Source organism: Hypomesus transpacificus, chromosome 1, assembly GCF_021917145.1.
Source record: "Hypomesus transpacificus isolate Combined female chromosome 1, fHypTra1, whole genome shotgun sequence".
Taxonomy (NCBI): Eukaryota; Metazoa; Chordata; class Actinopteri; order Osmeriformes; family Osmeridae; genus Hypomesus; species Hypomesus transpacificus.
The window spans coordinates 9313801-9332140 of NC_061060.1; positions in this window are offsets into that span (position 1 = coordinate 9313801).

Sequence of the window (18340 nt, forward strand, 5' to 3'; positions counted from 1 at the left end):
CAAAGTGCTTGTTAGTGAGCTGTCTAATGGCCTCGATCATGGTAAAATAGCACATTTCATATCTGTGTATTATTTTATGAGTATAATTATGTGTACAATTTGCCACTCATTAACATATTTCACATGCGTTAAATGGTTTGCAAGAAAAAAAACAAAATGTAATAGCGTAGCTACTTTCACTGGGGAAAACCTAAATAGCTACATAATGCGCACAGCATGCACCTCAGGTTTAAAATACAGAAAATGTACTGGCTCATTAGACCAGCTGCATTGTTGTTATTGTTAGGAATATTTTTGTATTGTTTCCTTTATTGCTGAACCCGCAGCGTCTAGAACCTTAAGCCCACACGCTGTGGTATCTGCTGTATGTAAATGTTACACAAAACATCTTATTATGGTAACCAGGGATCTTCACAAACTAGCTATTCAAACACTGATGCCATAACAACCTTGTCAACTAGTTAACAACACTTCAAACTCAGGAACAAGGTCATTTTTCCTATGATTCTATTCTATAGTCTTCAAACCCTTTAATATACAAACTCTTTAAAGACAACTTTCATAATTTGAAGACACATTGAAGTATTGATGGGTCAATTCTGTGTATTGTATTTCAGTAGAAACATTGTATGTATTTGCCACGACTCACAGTACTGCCACACGTAGGCCTGGTAATCTGTCTGCGTAGTGAACAAGGTGAGCTGGGTTCATAACCATGTATGTTTAACTGTGATTGCAGTAAGCACTGCCTTTACACCAGAGGTGAGAAACTGGTGACTCACCACTCACAACCAAGTGGGTAGCTAGGCAGCCTTCTGGTGGTTATGGGATGTATGCCTCATGACAGCCCTGATGACAGCTGCAATACCTCCAAGCATATCGTCATCTATGCGTCAGGTAGGTTCAACATCAATGTTTAAATAACATGTAACAAATGTGCCCATAACATAGATAATTATCAGTATGTTTTATCTGTACTAAATGTAGCTGTGGTATGCATACAAAACTGCTGTTGTCCTGTACGTTTAACGTAGTGAAAAGAAACACGTGGCACACTTGGTCAAATCATATGACTTCCATGCCTACCTACCCTCCTCTGTCAGTACACTTTCCATGATTACTGGTGAAGGCTGTTGCCATGGAGATCTAACTTTATTATCAGCCTTATACTCACTTGAAGATGTGCTTGTCCACTAATTGTCAAATTATGTTCAGGTGTTAAAGTCTATAAAAACACATTTAAGAAAAATATTTTGTGCCATGGGCAAGTTCATTTGTATTGATGTATTATGATTTATTGTTCTCCATATTGATTTCCTGAAGATGTGCAGTTTGTGTTTTTGATTGTGTATTGAAATGTTTCACCATTCCCCTGAGGGATCAGAGTTTGGACCTGTTTCTCAGTTTCTAGATTAGTACAGTATGTGTTTGTTCCAAAGCTGTGAGTCATTATGCAGGTAGCTTGGAAAACAGATGTTCCTCTTCCCTTTTGATCAAACTCCAAAAGCCACGGTATTTGAGGATCTCACTGTTTAGCAAGAAATGAAAACATGGATAAAAATGTGTATAACGTTTATACTGAGTAGACCATGTTTTTACTTTTTTTTAACCTATGTCCAGGCTTAGTGTAGTGCAGTGTATGCATACAAATGTGAGTGAGAGTCTAATGACATTTCCATGGCAGGTGTGTGTTGAAGTCTCAATGCTTTCAAAGGAAACTTGTGGCTCCACGAGAGACAGGCTCGCTTATGATCAAAGAGAATTAACTGACAGATCGACATATGCTGGATAAATAATGTAACATACTAGTGACCCCTTGTGAAGAAGTGAATTGCCGCTCCCCCTGTATCCCTGTATGCAGAATGTCAACTCGGGAGGCGAGACGGAAATCATTTTTATGCAGCCCAAATCAGAGCCAGAGCTTGTCATTCAAAACGAGCGTGGCGTGGAGTCTCAAAGCTCAGTGCTACATCTGTACAGACAAGAACCCATTCATTTACTGCGGGTGGGGAAGCGTTTCAAAAGGGATCATTAAAACCACCCCATTTAAAAGTTGCATACAATGATCAAACGCTTTCATGCCACTGGATGGAGAGGGAGTCCTGAGCTGAACTGAAGGTGAAATGATTGAAGCAAGGCATTTGGAAACATGCTCACTGGATTGCCAGATATGGTGTACATTGCATGCCACAGACTTTTTTGTTTACCTCTGAGGTGCAGTCAGTTTAGCTAAACAGTGGTATACTTTTCCATTCTCTCTCTGAATACAGGTTTTGTACAGTAACTTGAATGTGTTGAAGCTGAGTGTGGTCACTTACTCTCACAAATGCCACCCTGTACACAGGGATTTCATAGCTATGGGTTTTGTATATTTGACCTTTCTATAGGACTGGAAGCGTAAAAAGTCAAGACCTATTTTAAGATACAGCACAATGATTATGCTCCTACAGATTGACCTGGAAAGGAGATGTAGAAACAGGGTGATTTAATTTATGCTAATTGGAGATTTTCCCATATGTCTGCCATAGGAGCCATGTTGGATCCAGTGCACTCCCACAGAGGAATTTGATTGCCCTTCTGTTGCTAATCAGCAGTTGTTTTAGGGGTCGTGTCAGATGGCAGAGTCTCTGGCTTCCTGCTGGATAAAATACAGCCCTGTATGGATAAAGATGGCTCCATAAAACAAACTAAGTGAACCTTGCAGATAGATCAAAGGCAACAGCTGGTTGGGGGAAGCAAAACTCCCTTTCTCCTCTGTAGTTTTAAAAGAGGGCTGGAGCAGCTAAAAGATGTCTAACAAAGATTATCAAGGAGCTGCCAACACCACACCTATCCTTGGGGACCCAAGCTTCTCACAGGCTTGCAATCTACCGGACTTTACCCCCAGCTGAGCGAGCTGGAGTGGGTGCAATTTGTAGCCTTGACACCCGTTAGCCTCGAATCTGTCTCAACACTCCATCGCATGTGATCCAGCCATCCCATCAAGCTTCACAGGATGTGAGACCGACATGAGAATTGTGCTCCTGCCATCCTCTCTCCACCGCTGTGGGAGGCCGGGCACTTCAACAAATAGACACACGCCATAAATTGTGAGGAGAAACGGTCTGACAGACGAACAGATGGGTTCAATATATTGCTCTCTCTCCCCATCCACCTTAGGCTGATGAAGCGAGGTAAAGAGAGAAAGTGAAGGTGGAGGGAAATGATCTGTGTCAGTGCATTACACCAAATTGCTCCTTCACTTGAACATTCAAATGAGGCCCAATGGCGTGAGCAATGTCAGAGCAATTAGAAATCCTCAGTTTAGAGGTTAGCTCTTTTCCCAACTCTGATCTCTCCAGAGTGCATACCCTGAGCCTCTGACACGCAGACACAAGGCAATCTTTGGTGTAATTGATATTAGCAGCCTTATTAAACCACAGCAATAGAAACAGACAAACAACATGCGTGATGTTGAATACCAATCAGAGGTTGAAATAAGACTGAAGGGGGAGGGGAGGACAAGGTTTGAGACAAGGTAAGTCAAATAGAGCTAACTACATTTGTATTTAGACCTCAGCTTCATCCCAGTATGTCTTGTAAGGACTTGCAAAATGATAACAATTCACTGAAGGGTATGTTCGGTGTTGTTATATCCATTTTACATTTAGTCATTTAGCAGACGCTCTTATCCAGAGCGACTTACAGTAAGTTCAGGGACATTCTCCCCGGGCAAGTAGGGTGAAGTGCCTTGCCCAAGGACACAACGTCATTTGGCACAGCCAGAAATCGAACCGGCAACCTTCTCATTAATAGTCCGACTCCCTAACCGCTCAGCCATCTGACTTGCACATTTTAGTGTACATTTTGAAACCAACTCGGACTACTGTCTTCTGTGAAAGAACTGAGAAACATTCCAAAGCCACGTTTCTATCCGCAAGTCTCCGGAAATCCTCCTGAAAAATCCAACTATTTAAAATTGCACAGCACTGGCCTCTTCATAATTAGATTTAAGATGAGAATGTCTCCTCAACCACAAAGAGGCAGACATAAAAAAAGAATATGATTTATTTTGTACTGTATGCTGGCTAATGTCTCAAGAGCTGAGTCTATCAGCAAATTAATCTAATCAGCATATCAAATCATGAGATTGATTCTGACAAACCATTTTATGTAATGTGAAATTTCACACCAAGAACCGGTAGCCTATAATTGTATCGCTTTAATTGAAGTGATTTGAACCTGTGTCGGACCAATCCCTACTAAACATAGGCTTACAAAGTAAATTCAATTCATCCTGAACATCCTGAACATTTATTAGTGAAGTACGGTTATAATGTTTTCACCTGTCTAAAAACTTGAAATAAAACTTTTTATTGTTGTGATCCTTCCAAAAATCTATTTCCCTTGCATGTTGTTGATGCTGTGTATTAATTACAATACAGCTGAATACAATTGAAAAGTTATCTGAACGGTCACAACATTTTTATTTCTGTTGTAATATTGTGGGTGCTCGTAAACATGAAATGGGTTCCGTTCTACACATACCACATTTTGAACCATTGAGCATTGACATCATCAGTGGATGTGTCATTTCCTACAGGTTGGAAAGAGAGGATGGAGAAGGCAACGATACATTGTATCATTGTACAATGTATCATCCGAGGAAGATAATGATAAATCGTCTGGGGAATAAAGATTGTCCAGTGGTCTGCTGACAAAACCCAATGCCTGGTGATGACTTGGTCATCTCTTGAGCAAGTGCAGTAGCACGAGAAAGAATAAGCTAAATGCTGAACTAGTGGAAGAGTTGGCCAAAGCTGGCTTCAGTCAAACTCAAAAACAACTGGTACAAATTAAAACAATGTCCACCATTTATGAGGCATTCTGACACTGGTTCTGCCTAGTGATGGGAAATGCTGCTCTTTTTGGTGAGCCAAATCATTTTGCACAGAAGTAAGATTCAGTTCTTTGGTTTCCAAACAGCTTTCATTAGTACCTCTACTGGTTTTTCAATCAATAAAAAAAAACATGACCTATCAATTTCAGCGAGCATTGCGGTGAAAATATCATCCTATTATTCTGCCTTGTATTATTATATTAAAACAATTATTCAGCTCTCAGACAGGACCTGGCTCTAGATGTTCACTTAGAGGAGCCGGCTCATAGAGCCTCTTGTCAATCAACCTGGTAAGTAAATGCTAGGTGACCTGTTCACACCAAGTGTCTATCCATTATTTATTTTTGGTGTGAAAGTTGTAATAAATTACATATTACATAAAACAATTACAAAGATTTTCACACGTACAGACAAATCTTTGTTGGAAAATCATTCTGTAAATTTCACTAATCACAGAATATTAGAGAACAATTTTCTCAGATTTATGGGGAGGCATGGAGAAAGGTAAAATGATCATTTGCTTACTAACTTCTTCAATGGTGTCGTGTCAATTTAGTTTGATTAATTCATATCTATTTGAGGGGTAATGTCTCCAAACTCAATTTGCTGAGGACAATGGAAGGGAATTTGCACACAAGGCCATATTTTGATTGATCTGTGTGTGCAATTGGTATTGTCTTCCCAGTTGTGGATATGTAACCATTCAACCCAATGGGTCCATGAACAAGAGGGTCCATGTACAATAGGGTCCATCATACAGAAAAGTAGCCTACATCTGCTTTGTGCTACTTTGTGTCTTTTTTGTAATTCCTTGAAAAATTATAAACAACAGCCAATATTTTTATAAATGCTACATGGATTCAAGTCATGATTTTCTTTAATAGCTTAGCAGGAGGCATCAGTGTTTGCTAAATTAACAAAAATAGGCCACGAATATCGTTAGACTTGCCTTGAGTTTTTCCTCTGCATCAAAAAATCTGTAAATTCTTTCTACCTTTATCAAAGCAGCTCGACAGTGGTTTGAGAGGTGGCTAGGTACATTTGAGTATGAATTCAATTTGACTCCTTTCAGACTGCAGTGATCAGTCTGTTTCTTCTCTATTCATAAAGACTTACTATATACTGTATGTTTATATATATATATATATATATATGGTCCCTCCCCACCCTGTACTGTCCCACAGTCAAACTACGGGTAATTAACAAAGTGAGATACATCTTCTTATCTCTGAAATAAGAAGACCTGGCACATTTAGACAATCTATGTAATATCTTCACTCTGCAAAAAAAACCCACATTGTTACATTTTCTCCATCTCGTTCCCCTAACACTCTGATTGAATCATGCTCCGCTTAATATTCAAGTTATCTCAACACATATCTAATAGCAAATGTGTAATTTGATAATAGTCTTAGGGATTCACTTAGTTCAGATGCAACATGATAACTCAGTTTTACTACTTGATATTGCCTCTGTGCACATTCACAACAGGGTGTCATCAATTCAGTCCACAATTTTCCATGAGCTTGGGTATAATGCCCACAATATTAGATTTGCTGATTTAATGGTTAAATTAGGCAACGGCATGTGCTTTCAAATTCACATGACGTAATGATAATTTATCTAAAAGACATCCAAGATTGTAATTATTTAACAGAAAAGTGCCAGCTCCACAGAACATTAACATTTAATAATGTGTGGCTTTGTTGAGTCAAATTATGGTTAATTGCAGTAAATGCACAATATGACATTCCATACTAATGAACAAGGGACGGTGAACGTAAAATGAAACAGCCAGGTTGTTTATTTCCTCTGCTGACATTTCCCTAAATGCCACACATCCGGGTGGCCTTGACATCGAGATATGTGTGATATGTAAATGCACTTCCGTATCATTGTACAATTGTTCTCTAAATATCACTAAACACCACATTTCCTCTCAAGTAATAGCTTTCTCTCTAGGTCATTTGAGAGAAGGGCCAACAACAAAATAAAACACTTTACAAAAAGAGACTTGGAAAGAGACTTCAAACACAAAAGCAGTGAATCAAAGTTCTTTAATAAGTATCAGAAACTTTGTTATTACACATTGAAACATCTTTACAACAGTAAACAATGCATTTTTACAAAGCCTTTTGTTTTTCTGTAACATACTTCCAGTGTATACATTGAATACATTGTTTGATTGAGCTGATATCTCAGTCTGAACAAGTCAATTCAATTTCTCCTAAAGGAAATGACACTCCAAAGGCTCAGGTGATGTACTGTGTGGTTCTGTCAATGACCTGGAAATCTCATATCCTTCCACCGCCCAAAGCCAGCCCAATAAAGTATTGCTAAATGAATTAATCTATTCTACTTGGGACATCACTCAAAGGGAGATAACAGTTAGGTATATCCCTTCCCTCCATATGGTCACAGATGTCAAGACTTAGCCAATCCGAACGCTCCAATTTGCCACGGTGTTCCTGTCATGATTAAATAGTTCCAAGGACAACTCTAGCACAGAGGAAGGCTTCCTGACCACTCTGATACTCATCTCCTGCCATAGATTGGAGGTGGTGGAGATGTAGCCTGTGAGTCTCACAGTGGATTTACACTGTTATTATTTTCTGCTCTTCACCCCCAGGCAGATTGTGCTTTTTTCTATTATTTCTACTTCATGAACACAGAAAAAGTACAGAACAAATATGTATTTTTACGTGCATTTCAACTTCTGAGACAATAACGACAGCAGAGTCATAGTTTATATCATTGTATGAGATGTGACAAATAAATCCGAGGTTTAGGTGCTTTTATTGTCACAATTCATGATGTTGAATGTGTTCTGTCAAACATCAGATCATTGCATCACACAACTATTTATAAATCTTATTATAATAATTTCGATTATATAGCACTGTTTTCATAGCACTGTAGTATTCTTCACCGTGCCTGGCAACTGATTACTTTACTTTGTGGTTAGTAGATACACACTGTTCCTTGACTCTGACCACAGAAATAATGGACAAGCCTCCACTTCTGATCCTTCATCTTCTGCCGTACTTTTGACACACACTATTTGCACGGTACTTTGGATAAAAGTGTCTATTAAATTAATCAAATATAATGTACATAACATAGTAACCACAAAGTGGTTGCTATGGTACCATTATCATACATTTGTACATTTCACAATGCTCTCTCTTTCTATAATAAGCATAAACTCAATTTTATCTATATTGTACATACCGTAGCGTTAAATCTTTAAGATCCTAGTCTCTAATATTGATGCAGTACATTTTCTGTTTTGAAGAGTATACATTTTGAACCGAATGACTGTTCTCCTTTCATAGTTACAGTGCATGTACAGTTCTGTCAGAACTGAACACAACAGTAACATGATCCACACAATATACAGTAGGTACCGAGAATGCTGTCCATGGGTGATTACACCTCTACATTAATAACACATGAGTACACCTGAGAATAATATATTTAACAAACACATTGAAATGAGATGTCAGTCACAGCCTGCAACCTTTTTGAGTAGCTCAACAAATGAGTCTTCTGCATTTGCTGTTAAAGCATTTATTTTTGCATTATGTCTTCATTGTGAACCTGCTATGAAGGATTTTGTTATTTCCTCAGCTCGGTTTGGAGTTTATTACTTTAAGACACAGCTTGATGCTCAAGTTAATTTGGGGATCATGGACATCAATATATGAGTAGAATCCAATAGTAAGAAATGTGTGTACAATATATTGTATCCAACAAGGTTAGGGAATTTAAAGCAAACCCCAGTGGCAATTAATTATTCTACACATCCATGTGTCAGCATTTGGGCTATACTGTACAGTAGCCTATAGTTGTTGAAGTACATGTAGTTTTTTAACTAACTGTACTGTACTTGAAAACAATAATTAAGTTCAAACCATTACATTGTAGCTGCAGTGCATATACAATGTTAGACAGACATGGTCCATTTGGCACCCCTGCTTGTTGAAAGCTACATGTGAAGTACTCTCAAAATTGCCACTGTCGGACACACTGTACAGCTATCACCAAGGGTCAGGCCACCCCAAATCTACTGGATTGACCAGATACTGTGAGTAGGGGAAGTTGCTGCTTACACCCTTCAGTTTGGGTGGTCAGTGTGATTCAGCCAACTGGCAAGATCTTGCTTAACATTTTAGAGCAGATGAATGGAATGAATCAGACAGAGCATAAGAGGTTCAGATTCATGCATATTACTGGGAACCAGTTTGTAAGATCATAGTGGCACAGGGAAATATGATATTTTGTTACCACAGGGTGTTAAATGCTGCCTATAGGATTATCACCAGCCTCAGCAGATGCTCTAAACAAAAATGTCAAGGCTTAAGCCTGGTGTAAACATTACCAGTGGACAGAGTTTATCAGTTTTGGAGCAGACTTCATATTTACAGCCCTTAAGCAACTCAACTGCTCATGTTGGTCACACAAACTACCTAAACGTTACGGGCATAGCTCATTATTTACGTAAACATTCAAACATTTAAAGAGTGAGCCTTAAATCTTTCAGAAATGTTTGTCAAATCTGAAAATGTTTGTCAGTGCGCCTATTAATGTAAATACTTTGTCAGTCAGTCAGTTTAAAGAACATAAATAACAGCTGTTAGCCAAAGTTTTCTTCAATAGCGAATAATTAAAACACACATATTAGGACACAAAACACAACAATTGACAATAATAATTGATAATTGCACAAAACTCTTACCACTGCACATGCGTATGGCCACATGCAACAATAAATAAATGAGTTTTAAGAACAGATTTAAAACCATCATATGTTGATTCAGTTTTTATATGAAGAGGCAAATTATTCCAGAGCTGTGGAATAATTTGGCACTAGTGAATTAATATTGGTCTATATAGTGACTTTTAAATTACATTTTAAAGATTTTAGTTTGCCGTTTTCAACAGGTAGTGCTATCATTTTTGAGCCAGCCTTCGTGTGTCTGTGCGTGTTTGTGTGTGTCTTAGGTGCATGGGGTGAGTGGGTGGTGAGCGTCCCATCTGTTTTCACTTCAGTAAGGGGTTAGAGAGGTCACTATCTCTCCACAGCTACAGACACAGAGGCCCGCTGGATTCCAGAGATGGCACGTATTGGTGTGATTTTTCATATTCAAGCCAACCTTCTCTTTCATGAAGAGCCCATTTGTGTTGAGCATTTTGAGAGTTAAAATTTAATAGGCAAAGACTATATAGAAAACATTACACATGTAGAAGATGAATTGATTTAGGGAAAATGTGTCAAAAAATGATTCTCGCATCCCCTTAGAGGGCTTGCGCAGGTGCTTCAGTGACCCTCCATTTCCACCATTATGACCCGTTTTCCTGTCCAGCCATTAACTCCTCAAAACATTACTGCTTCCAAATATCCACAGACATAACAACCTACAGTATGTGATACAGTGCAAAATCCACCACTTGCTAAACATATGCCTCTGAGATTTAAATTTACATTTACATGTACTCATTTAGCAGACGCTTTTATCCAAAGCGACTTCCAAGAGAGAGCTTTACAAAGTGCATAGGTCACTGATAATAACAACAAGATAGCCCCACAGCATTGCGGGTAGGTACAAAAAAAATAGTGCTAAAGGGAAGAAACCATAAGAGCATGTAGTTAAACAAGTTACAATTACACAACATGAATCTCTAAGTGCAAGTGTACCTGTTGGAAAGCAATAAAAATAGGATTAACTAAAATAGAATACAACAGTTTGAATCAGCTACCACTAACCAACAAGAGCAACAGTCTAAGCAAGAGTCATTGTGATCCTTGAGGAAACTAGCGTTGGGTTCAGCAAACTATTCCTAAGTACCGTTGTAATCCCGGAACAAGTGCGTCTTAAGATGTAGAGATGACACGCTTGTAAGATTATATGCAGTTTTTGCTCTTTCTATTGTTCTCAACAAAATGATGGGCAGATTTTTGTAAATAATATTTATTTCATATATATATATGTGCAAATGTGCATGAATGTGGCATATGCTCTAAAAAACTTTTGCTTGTTGGGAAAGAAGCACCTGAGGCGAGGCCAATGACATAACATGCATCAACAGTGCCTCTCTGATCTGTGTTTTACTTTTGCTATTATTGACAGTAAGTGACATTTAGAAGAGTTTCTTTCAGTGCTTGCTGAGATATACAAACTATACTCTAGTTGGTGACATCTACATCCCTGCAGTGATGGTCAACACACATTGCACATCAAAAGTTTGTGTAACTGGGGTTCGATCTGAAAAGATGACACGGTTTACTTCATGCTTGCTTGCCTTGACATTTACATGTCATTCAACTACAGTATGTGTTGTTGACAGATCACAACAATCTTATCCTTCGCTGCGCACAGGGGCTATAGGAAAACCTCACTAAGAGGATTGTGAGTGATTTGTAAAGTCAATTTCAAAAAAGTCCTCTTTGAAATGCTACACACTTGTTTGCTGGCACCTCACACACACACACACACACAGATACACACACACACACACAGATACACACACACACACATTGTTCATGCTTACTGTAGCAATCGTAATGTATATTGTAGATTCATGACTGCACAAAGGGTAAATGGGACAGCCTTGTTTTTCTAGGTATTGAAGGGAATGCATTCGAGCTACACTGACTGATAAACGTTTGGAAATAATGGCAATGACGGTCCTCCCACACATACACAAGCTATTGAATGTGGAGCAGTTTGTGTCATTAAGTCCACTGTATTGAACCACAACAGATGTGCTTTTGACTTTCACCTGTAATATTTCGAGATCTTGAGACAGCAGAGTTCAATCCATTTTTTGCAGGAGGTATATTGTCATTTACTCCAAAGATGTGACTCAGTCTTATTAAATCAATGACTGGCATTTCTACAGAGATATTATATTTGCCTTGGCCGTGTTTGGCCAATATATTATTAAAAGAAAACTCGCCCTAAGCCCACTCAGGCCACAAGGCTGTTGCTATGGTTACCAGATGTTTTTCGGATCCCATAAGGAGCAGCAGTGTGTGCTGGTTGAGTGTTGAGAGGATGGAAAGAGTCCCAGCCCCCTCTCGGGGCTCAATGATCTGTTCCCCAATAAACCTTTGGAGACCAGAATGCCAATCTGTGCAGCATTTACCACAGTTAAATTTAACATAGCCAGGACCAAGAGAGCGTCATTTCTTCACCCAGCATCTGAAGGAGGCAGAGCTTTTTATGTCTTCTTGGAGCCCACTCTCTTGTTTGTGTGAACATTCAAAAGAAATCTTCACAATGAACCCTATCATTGTGAACCCAAGATGATGAAAAAAAATTACATCTGAAAAATGACCCAACTGAACAAAAGCTGGATGAAAAAATTGTGATCCGAGCTGAAGGACAAACCTAATCATGCTGAATATAATGTTACAATGCTGTATGTAAAATATTAATTTTCAACATATTTAAGGGCTCTTACTAATTAGATAAAGCTTCCACCCACACAGGCCACAGAATGGAACGAGCCAGGACAAAAGATGAACCTTGTCTTTAATTAACACTTCTTGAGGACAGCCAGTTCAATTTCCGAGCTGCTGTGGAAAACATGTCCTCATACTATATTAGTCTCACCAAGAGCTACTTAGGAAAAGCAGATGGATATCCAGGATTGATGAGCCATGCACCTGTTCCATGTTTTCTCAGAGAGATGTTCCATCTGAGCTGTGGATGATGAATAAGCACTTTTAATAGTATTGTTTATCTGAGGCAACTGAGGTGGTATTCTTAAAAAAGAACGTATCACCACCCCAAAATTCAATGTTTGATCTCCAAATGTGCATAACTAGACACCACTGTTGAATGTCATTGTACATAATCTTACATTTACCTTTGTTCATTTAGCAGACGCTTTTATCCAAAGCGACTTCCAAGAGAGAGCTTTACAAAGTGCATAGGTCACTGATAATAACAACAACATTGCGAGGAGGCAAAACATGAAGCACACATTGTGAACAACCAAAATAAGTGCCAAAGGGAAGAACCATAAGAGTATGTTGTTAAACAAGTTCCAATTAAACAGCATGAACCGCTATAAGTGCAAGTGTATTTGTAGAAAAACAAGCAACAAGTTATGTACAGGGGCTTACTATTGAGCAAGGTCTTACTGGATGTAGGCTGTGAAGTGAAATTGCTTCATGGCCCAGTGTCTGGTCTGCCTTAATACAGGTGCCAACTACCAAGAGCTGACAGTCTCAAGATCTGTACACATGCTTTCAACCAAAGCTTTATGCAACGGTTGGGTGGGTGTTGCTAGAACTCTCATAAACAAACAGCATCAAGTGGAAAGTACAGTATCAAGGCTGTTTACTCATTCGTTCTAATTCTATACCAAAGAAAATTATTCAATACTTATATTTTTATTTCACGTCTTTTGATTCAGACACAATGGAAAAAAAATATTGCTCAATTCACAAGTAATATGGAAGAAAATTGTAATTAATAAATAAGTACCTACTTTGTAACTTTCTTGCTGTCAGTGGACTCCTGCCCACTTCCTGTTAAATGTAAACCTGGACTATGATAGGTTATTTATTAACATGATGATTAGCTTTTGTAAAGTGTTGCCTGTTCCTCCTCCACCAGGTGGAAATGTATGCTGCAGCTGTTCCCACAGCTGGGCTGTGCTGACTGTAATGAGGGACTACGAGACGCACTCTACGAGACGCACTCTACGAGACGCACTCTACGAGACGCACTCTACGAGACGCACTCGGCATTAAGTCCTCATTGCACCGGCAAGTCAATCACATCTCCCCTTGCCGTCCTTTTGTTTTTGGATAATACATACTTTTACTTGTGTTTTCTTAACCATTTGCTGACTATTTCCAAGCCTGGCCATGTAGAGGATATGTTAAGGTCACCTACTGTATGTTTTACTGTAACAACCTAATCTGCTCCCCCTGAAACCCCAAAGTCTTTTTACTATTTCCAGAACCGACCACCCCACTGCCCTGTGCTTCAGTTCCCCCTTGAACTCAGCAACACAGGCTGCATGGTGAGCGCAGACCCATTTGTCATTGTTAGATATTAGACTGATCATGTGTCATGCATTACAATTGAGAATCATTGTCACTCCAGATGAGGCACTTAGCCAGTAATAAACTTGATGAATTGCTGAGTATACTATTGAAGTGATCTGCTCTTTCATGGCTAGGGTGTCCTCACTACTACGCAAAGGATACAGCCAAGGAGGAATTGGAGCCTGGTAAAAGGTTTTCTGTAGACTAGGCAACTTCACTATATTTAGCTTCTATCAATGGTCCTGTAGTTTGCTGAACAATACCAATACAAAAAGTATTGCATTCTAGGGTATCTACAGCTTGTATCTTATGGGTTATAAATGCTGTATGACTAGTAAGTCACATGAAATCTATATCATTTGCTAGAATGTGCTATTCATAAAGGGAAAGGCCCAGGGTATTTTTGCTGGCCACAAACACAGGCGATCTGCATGCGTAACTGGACACTTACAACTGGCATATCATTAAGGACCAAGGATATAGCAACCTTGCCTGGAAGTGTGTATGTGTGGCTGATGAGAGACTTGTGAAAGTCAAACAGGTACTTATGAGTTGAAGGTCCAAGCCAGCTGACATGAAAAATCTGGTTGGTTGGCCTTAGGGCAGAGAAGAATGTTGATGGGGTAGACTGGAGGGTTTGGATCTCTTCCTGAAGCCTGCCGAGCTGGACATGACGAGTTCTCTCCACACGACTCCAACATCAACAACGACCTCTGGACACTGGTCATACATTAGGTCGTTTTCTAAGATGCTGATAGGATGCCAAAGCTGTCCCTATGATGCACCTGCACAGGGTTGTTTCAAGCATTCTTTGCATGTATCCAGAGAAGGTTGAAACAAATCGTTTATACACAATGTCAAAGACAGGTACAGTATGAAATGGTGAAAACTAATTTAATTACAGAGGTGCGTGAAACCTTCAACATAACCTCATCATAATCAACATAATCTCCTCATCAACTACCAACCAAAACATTAATTATACAATAAGAATTGTAATAAGTAAGAACGACAGTGAATATCAGTACCATACAGTCCACTATTTGGATAACAGGTTGTGTTGGAAAGCTTTTCTAACGTCAAGCCAACCGTACCGCCACCTAAGCTGTTGTATGCACAATGACAAATCCACAGAAAGAGAGAACAAAATTAAAATATTCTTATTAAAACTCAGAAACGTTTCACTAATCATGGTCTAATTATATCACAAAGTAATTACACAGCAATTATAGCCCTCTGTTCAGTTTGAATTGAGCACATTTAGAAAAGAGGGTACATATGGGTTGATTAAAATTATACATACGATGATTTAAATGAGGAAATGTTATAAATTGTAATGCTCTGTCCGGATTCCATTTGTCCCCATATTTTAATCAGTTTAATTCTGTTTGATTAAAAATTTGTCATGAATTGGTGGATGACTGAGTAGATGTTCTCTCTTGCTCCCCATGTCTTTGTAACCCCGGCACCGGGAATGAAGCATGTTCAAGAAGACACTTCAATTTGTCCAATGCGGAGGGTGGTCACCACCCTCAGGGAAGTTCACATGCCTAAGGCCTGGATTAAATTGAGTAAAATTTCCATTGGCCACTCGTTGTATTAAGATATCTGTACATGTCTGCAAATGTAATGGAAACCTGCCATGCTTAGCCGCAATATTAACATCCAGTTTATAATGGAGTGCATACTGTAGAATTACTAGTCACTAGTCAAGTCTAGTCAAGTGATTTTTGGGGGGTATTGGATAGCGATTTGGGGGATTTTAGAACCATCTTCCAACTACAAGTCTCTTTGATCAAAGAACCTGATGTGTATACTTGTACGTCTTGTCCTTTGGTTAGCCTTTTTACCTTGGGTCAGAATTAAACACATGTACCAAAATACATTAAATTCTAAACTGTACACCTGCTTAAAAGTGATGACATGCATGTTCCTTCTCTTCCTCCATGTGAAAAAAGTTGTGTGATGTATAAGGTTTATTGTTGATAGTCATCTGATGAAAGGATCAGAAAAAAATTACTGCATTAAAATAATTTAGGGGCCCACTTTCAATACAGTCCCTCCAGGAGAAACGATCCAGTTGAATACTCCACACCCTTTAAGACCTTATTTCAAAGAGTGGAGACAAATTATCATAATTACTGTTTAATGAATAGGGCTGTTTTCTTCCATGTTTTTGAAGCACACAGAAAATGAATGCTTATCTTCTGTAAATCCTCATTTGTCTTTGCAGGGTTAGCGACATTTCTCTTTTCAGCATTATAGGTAACGGTGTAGGTAAATACTGTATACCGGTACAGCATGTGCTGTACATACATGTATATTTATTGAAAGAAGGCTTTGTATTCGCTACCTTAGTCAACTGACTGAGGCTGTGATGCTGCCATGTGGTATTATCTACAGAGCCACCTCCACAACTCCCCAGATCTTGTCATACAATGTGTTATTTGTTGTTTTAAATAGATGGTATTACCATTAGATATACTAGAATTGTATTTTGGCGTTTAAGAGACAGCAATTGGTAGAAATGTCTTCAGCCAATCTCTTGATGGATCATTCATCTAAACAGGAATGCACTTTTCTTGCTTTTCATAGATATTAACATGAATAGCATTTTGTTATTGTTGCATTGATGGGCTGAAATCCAAGGAAATTGCATGGAAGGACCCGAATAATATATTACATCAAAATTATGTTTAGAAAGTAATTTTAAGTCTTAAGCATAACTCAGCTTTATGCCAATTAATTTAGTTTTACAATGGAAGACAAAAAGCCTGTGTGCCGTTTGAAAAAGGAAGAAGGAACACTCATAATGATCAGGTCTCAATAGGCCTTCTGCAGCCCCCCACAGTGATTCAGCAACAGTTGCTGAGGAACCACTTTTTCTTTCCCTCCGGGCACTTTGCTTAAAGTCCATTGTATTCCTTTATTCATTTGGCTTTGGGTCTGGAGGCTTTAATGGGTCTTTGAGCAGTTTACCACCCACTGTTTTATAACTTTCTTCGTGAGCTATTATACCATTATTTGGTAAACAGTTGTTTACCTGTTTCAGTAAACAGAGACGAGCCAGATGGGTCCCCTGTAGGGGATTGGGAGACCAACAGGAAATCATTTCACCTTTATAAACCAATACATTTGTGTTTCTCTTTTGAGTTGTATGCATTTTATTCTTGGGTAGATATCTGCTTGGCATGGTAAAACTTTACTGAGTTGTCCAAATGGATACAGACTAATATGTTTAATCTCCTGATGTTCCAGGACACACCAAAATTCCTTATTCCATGTTGTCATGATACAAGGTATGTTTACAGGTTACACAAAACTCCCACAATTCTGCCCAAAGTTTGTCACTGAAAGATTCGAGAAAACCTTGTTATGATTTTCAAAGTCAATTAATGATATGTTACAGTAAATGACTCCTGACAAAAGATTCTTCTGACCATGATAAATCACAGGGCTTGGGATGGTTATGGGATCATTACCATTGTTAACAGGTTATGTAACAGCTGCTTACTTAATGTCCTTGAGGACATAAATCTACTCTATGGAGATAAAAAAAAACATTAGCTATACATTAGGCATAGCTGAGTCACATCCGCTGTCCCATGGCTCTACGTCTTTCAGCAGGGCCAACCATAGTCTCAAATGGTGTCAGTCATCGTACAGAATCAATTAGGAGAGCTCACAACACAACAGTAAGCTGTAAGCTCCATTGGGAAACAGATGAAGGGCTTGTGCAATAAGACCATGATTCTGTATACAAAGACGTACTGTAGTGCTTTGAGTGGTCCGCTCAATACCAACACCTTCCAGTACACCTGCAAAACAAAGCTAGACCAGTGTGGTTGCCAACATGAAATAAAATACTAAGCATTTTTACCACAGTTTTTTTCCTCAGCACATATATTTCCTGCTGCATTTTACTGTGAAATAGATCTATATCCTTCTAAAAAGATGTTCTTCCTTTCAGTGGGATGAAAAGTTCAGGTGAAGATGGAACATCATTGCTGCCTAGATCATTTTCGCAGATCGGCTTCCCCTCAAACTCTAGATTTTATAAATATTCAAGCACATTATGGATTGGATGAGCCATACAATTACCAAAGTAAACATGCCTGTCCCATCAACCAAGAAATTGAGAAAATCTCACTGTGAGCAGCTTTCTTCTCAAGGTGAGATTTACCATTGTGAATAAATGTGGGAACTCAAGGAAGATTTGCAGCATCGTAATTTCCATTTCTATTCTATTGCTTCTCGCAGTTTGTCAGTTCAAAGGGACTCCCTAAAATACTGTGGTGTTGTGTGTTATCTCTCAAACTTTTATTTACTCACTTCCATTGCTCACTTTAAATTGAAATAATGATGGGTCCCCCCTGTTACCTTCAGTCATCCTA